Raw genomic sequence first — 6,000 nt, forward strand, 5'->3', positions numbered from 1 at the left:
TCTATCTGATACAGTGTTGATATGCTCTAATGGAGGCACTTATGCCTGTTTCTTGAACCCCGTATCACCTAAAGGAGCAAGTGACCTCTCATTTGAGAGAGAGAGTAGGATCTGCTTTTTCAGATGAAAGGTCACATGCTGCTGTAAGATGAAGAAGAACACTGCACAAATGTTAATCACCTGCATCAATAGGCATCAGTGAACTTTTTTGAGAGCAGATATGCCTTTTTCTCCTTGCCATAGCACCTAAAAGGAAGTTAATGTCAAAAGGAGATCCCCTTTTTCATGTCTCTTGAACTGTTTTGGGTCTCAAGGAGCAGTAAGGACCTCTCTATACTTATTGTCAGGTCCCAAGGAGTAGTAAGGGTTACGCTAGTCATTCTTGCAGTACTAACAGACGCGCTTATTCCAGGATGGCTGTGGCAATGGAGGTCCGGCCGCTCTAAAACCCTTTGGATTCTCATGGTGAACAGTGTAGGGTGCACTGTGTCTGTAAGTATGCTAAGGAAAACATTATGTATTATTGCTTGTTTTAAGTGACCTCTGCAGTTACCTTTTGGAACCAAGTCGGAAGTATTAAAAGGTCAACTCTGACTCCCATTTAATGCTTGGTTACTCTGCGTTGAAATCCTAGCATTCCTGTTTCCAGCCTGCCCTCCTGATCTTGGCCCTGGACCATCCTCTGACCTGTGTATTTCATCTACCTCTTATCTGTACCTTGAGTTTCGGACTGAACTGGTAAAAGACCTTTGGAACTGCTCTCTGGATTATTCTGCTGCTTCTTTGCCCTTTTTGTTACAACACCTGCTTCCTGACTGACCTTCTGTTACTGAACTCTGACCTGGGTACAGATTATTCTTATGATTGTGTAAAACTCCTAGCAGTTACTGTGGGTAACTTAAAGATGATCTAAGCCTGTTCCTGCTCAAGTACACATCTCCTGCATATGTGGTTCCAGTCATCAAACAAGGTAATTACCCTTTTATCTTATAAACTGCCAGGTGATAAACAATCATAATCAGTCACTATGAACCAACCAAAGCTTCCTAATTACTGTTGCTTCAATTAGTAAATACAGATTTGTTGCTATCCTAAAAATTTAAACTGTTTCCTATACAGGATAATTTATTTGTATATTTGATATTTGGTCTTTCTCTCATATTCTCGTCAGAATCATGTATATGGACTGATGGGTATACAGTCTTATGGCTAGGTGAGTTGGTAAATAATCTTCTTAGAACATGGTAGAAACTCTTTCATTTTTTAGTTAGTTGCATTTCAACATATTTACAATATGCCAGGCTGTCTTCTTCTGTGTTTATATTGTGATGAAAGTTTTGACCCCTCTCAAGATAGAATGTTGGTTTCTACGGACAAGGAAACTACAGGCCTCTCATATAATCTTTATAAAAGATTACATTTTGGATGCATGAAAGCCACATAACGTTTCTCTTAAAAATAAATGATCACTTTGTATCTAAAGAAAGAAAATGATAAAAACTGTCTTTGCTCTGCATTTGATTTTTCTTTCTGAAGTTGTAACTTCAGTATAATGCTCCTAAAGGAAAGCTTTTGAGTTTGGTCATTATATGTCCGCTATCAACAGTGGCAACGACTGATTACAGCCATAACGACATACATAATGAGCCGTTGAGTTAGTGGGATCTTCCCATTTAAAGTGTGTGTCTGTATCTGGGCCCTCACAGTATTTTATGTGTTTTATACAGGAAAGCTTGAAAAGAGAAAGTGGAGGCTGTTTCCTAAAAATTAATTCCTTTATTTATTCAGTTTAAAACCGGCAAACACAGCAAGGATAGGGTATGGTGTAGAAGGCGCAGCACAGTCTGGCTTACGCGTTTCGGATGAAATCCGTAGTCATAGCCTACTGTGCTGTGCTCCACACCTGCTTAAAACTAGTTAAAACAAATGTGATAGGTGCACACATAAAAAACAACGCCTTCAAGTTTAACCAATACCAACAGTGTATAAAATTAACCCACTGGTGTCAGAACCGCACAATCTAATACATTGCCTGAGCCCATACAACCGTAATATACACACTGCAATAATTATGTCAATAACCAACATAGTGGTATACATCGTAGACAAAATGTCAAATACTAAGGGTTAGTAAGTAATTAAATGTTATTAAAAATTCTAATGCCCAGATAGTGCGTATAGGAGTCTCTATTAATATATCCTCGATATGTGAGAGTTAAATCATTACTCTTATCCTATCTAATGCACTAATGGGCAACAGAATTCAAACAATACCCTAAGTAAAGAATACCACAATAGATGCTATCATGTGTCAAAAATAAATAAATGTATAAACAAATTATAAAAATATTATAAACATGCAATAAGCAAATAATTCTAAATGAGGAGTAACCTGTCAAATACTGTATAAATTAAAGATATCTAAACAAATTGTCATCATAATGATATATGGTAGAAAATAACAAGCTAACAAATAGCGCCTCCCCATAAAGTAATCCAATGTGATATGATACAGGTTGAGCACACATGACCATCCGATGAGTCTTAAATTATAATATACAAGGAGATCTATAGGTAAATGTATTGCGAAATACCATAATATTTATTCCCACAGGTTCATTACGTCATATCTTGAATTTAGACCATCAGGCACCCGAGTGCCTAAGGTAAAAATCCAAAAGGCTTCGCGTCTGGCGAGCAATTGGTCCAGATTACCCCCCCTAGCAGGTCTAGAAACTTTCTCAATAGCACACCATGTGAATCCTTTAAGGTTGTTATCATGGTAGACTCCAAAGTGTTGTACTATTGGAGTCGTGGATCTCTTAGTGGAGAAAGAGGAGAGATGTTCCCTAATTCTAGAGTTCAGGTCTCTGGAGGTGAGTCCCACATACTGAATCTGGCACAATGTGCATTCAATCATATAGACTACCGATTCCGTTTTACAATTCATACAAGAATTGATTTTGTAACTTTTCCTCGTTCTTACACTCACAAATTCCTTAGTCACCTTGGCATAATCACAGGGCTTGCACTTCCTGTGACCGTATCTGTACATCCCAGTATGTACCAACCATGATCCCCTCTCATCTTTGTCAGTTTTTAGCAGGGTGGGCGAAAGAATAGACCCCAATGTGGGGCTTTTCCTGTAGGCACATCTGAGTCCTTGTCGGACTGTGTCAACCAATTTATCCTCAGCCTTCAATATTGGAAAATGTTTCCTGATAATCTCACATACCTGAGGATATTGGGTACTGTGTGTTGTAACAAAAGTAATTCCCTGTTTGGTTGTACTGTGCTTATTTTTAGTTTTCAGTAAGCTCTCTCTCGGTATTACTTGTACAGATTCTCTAGCCCTTTTGATCACTTTTTTGGGATACTTTCTCTCTTTTAATCTCATCTCCAATCTTTCTGCCTCCCTGCAAAAGTCCTCATTGGAGGTACAGTTCCTTTTAATCCGGGTATATTCACCTTTTGCAATAGCATAGGGAACATGTCTGGGATGACAGCTTGTTCCTAAGAGTAAGGAGTTCCCTGAAATGGATTTTCTGAAAATCCTGGAAAGTATTTTGCCATCGGAACTGCCCTCCAATGTAATATCCAAATAGTTAATTGAACTCTGACTTGCTTCAAAAGTGAAGCTTAGTCCAATGTCATTATGATTCAGATAGTCAATGAATCCCTGAATGTCAGACTGATTACCTGACCAGATGAAGAGAAGATCATCTATGTATCTCCTATAAAAGGAGATACATTTCCTGTAAGGGTTTCTATCTCCAAAGATGTGGTAAAACTCCCACCAGCCCACCACATCTTTGGAGATAGAAACCCTTACAGGAAATGTATCTCCTTTTATAGGAGATACATAGATGATCTTCTCTTCATCTGGTCGGGTAATCAGTCTGACATTCAGGGATTCATTGACTATCTGAATCATAATGACATTGGACTAAGCTTCACTTTTGAAGCAAGTCAGAGTTCAATTAACTATTTGGATATTACATTGGAGGGCAGTTCCGATGGCAAAATACTTTCCAGGATTTTTACTCTTAGGAACAAGCTGTCATCCCAGACATGTTCCCTATGCTATTGCAAAAGGTGAATATACCCGGATTAAAAGGAACTGTACCTCCAATGAGGACTTTTGCAGGGAGGCAGAAAGATTGGAGATGAGATTAAAAGAGAGAAAGTATCCCAAAAAAGTGATCAAAAGGGCTAGAGAATCTGTACAAGTAATACCGAGAGAGAGCTTACTGAAAACTAAAAATAAGCACAGTACAACCAAACAGGGAATTACTTTTGTTACAACACACAGTACCCAATATCCTCAGGTATGTGAGATTATCAGGAAACATTTTCCAATATTGAAGGCTGAGGATAAATTGGTTGACACAGTCCGACAAGGACTCAGATGTGCCTACAGGAAAAGCCCCACATTGGGGTCTATTCTTTCGCCCACCCTGCTAAAAACTGACAAAGATGAGAGGGGATCATGGTTGGTACATACTGGGATGTACAGATGCGGTCACAGGAAGTGCAAGCCCTGTGATTATGCCAAGGTGACTAAGGAATTTGTGAGTGTAAGAACGAGGAAAAGTTACAAAATCAATTCTTGTATGAATTGTAAAACGGAATCGGTAGTCTATATGATTGAATGCACATTGTGCCAGATTCAGTATGTGGGACTCACCTCCAGAGACCTGAACTCTAGAATTAGGGAACATCTCTCCTCTTTCTCCACTAAGAGATCCACGACTCCAATAGTACAACACTTTGGAGTCTACCATGATAACAACCTTAAAGGATTCACATGGTGTGCTATTGAGAAAGTTTCTAGACCTGCTAGGGGGGGTAATCTGGACCAATTGCTCGCCAGACGCGAAGCCTTTTGGATTTTTACCTTAGGCACTCGGGTGCCTGATGGTCTAAATTCAAGATATGACGTAATGAACCTGTGGGAATAAATATTATGGTATTTCGCAATACATTTACCTATAGATCTCCTTGTATATTATAATTTAAGACTCATCGGATGGTCATGTGTGCTCAACCTGTATCATATCACATTGGATTACTTTATGGGGAGGCGCTATTTGTTAGCTTGTTATTTTCTACCATATATCATTATGATGACAATTTGTTTAGATATCTTTAATTTATACAGTATTTGACAGGTTACTCCTCATTTAGAATTATTTGCTTATTGCATGTTTATAATATTTTTATAATTTGTTTATACATTTATTTATTTTTGACACATGATAGCATCTATTGTGGTATTCTTTACTTAGGGTATTGTTTGAATTCTGTTGCCCATTAGTGCATTAGATAGGATAAGAGTAATGATTTAACTCTCACATATCGAGGATATATTAATAGAGACTCCTATACGCACTATCTGGGCATTAGAATTTTTAATAACATTTAATTACTTACTAACCCTTAGTATTTGACATTTTGTCTACGATGTATACCACTATGTTGGTTATTGACATAATTATTGCAGTGTGTATATTACGGTTGTATGGGCTCAGGCAATGTATTAGATTGTGCAGTTCTGACACCAGTGGGTTAATTTTATACACTGTTGGTATTGGTTAAACTTGAAGGCGTTGTTTTTTATGTGTGCACCTATCACATTTGTTTTAACTAGTTTTAAGCAGGTGTGGAGCACAGCACAGTAGGCTATGACTACGGATTTCATCCGAAACGCGTAAGCCAGACTGTGCTGCGCCTTCTACACCATACCCTATCCTTGCTGTGTTTGCCGGTTTTAAACTGAATAAATAAAGGAATTCATTTTTAGGAAACAGCCTCCACTTTCTCTTTTCAAGCTACTATTGTCCGGAGTTTGGCTGTTTCCTGCTGTGCATTACGAGCTTATACTCTTCAAAGAGGATTGCATTGTGTGCTTTTCTACATTTGGCAGTTCCCTATTGCAAGCAGGAACTGTTTTTCACTACGTCACTGGCGGAGGGATACTGTATTCTATCGGAGGAACAA

At 38.4% G+C, this 6,000-nt stretch overlaps 1 protein-coding gene across 1 annotated transcript in view; it reads left to right on the top strand.

Moving 5' to 3' along the window:
• Window positions 1–6,000, top strand: part of KDM4C (lysine demethylase 4C) — a 1,488,570-nt gene that overhangs the window by 542,663 nt on the left and 939,907 nt on the right. The window lies entirely within an intron of this gene.

The sequence above is a fragment of the Bombina bombina genome, chromosome 2, assembly GCF_027579735.1.
Source record: "Bombina bombina isolate aBomBom1 chromosome 2, aBomBom1.pri, whole genome shotgun sequence".
Lineage (NCBI taxonomy): Eukaryota > Metazoa > Chordata > Amphibia > Anura > Bombinatoridae > Bombina > Bombina bombina.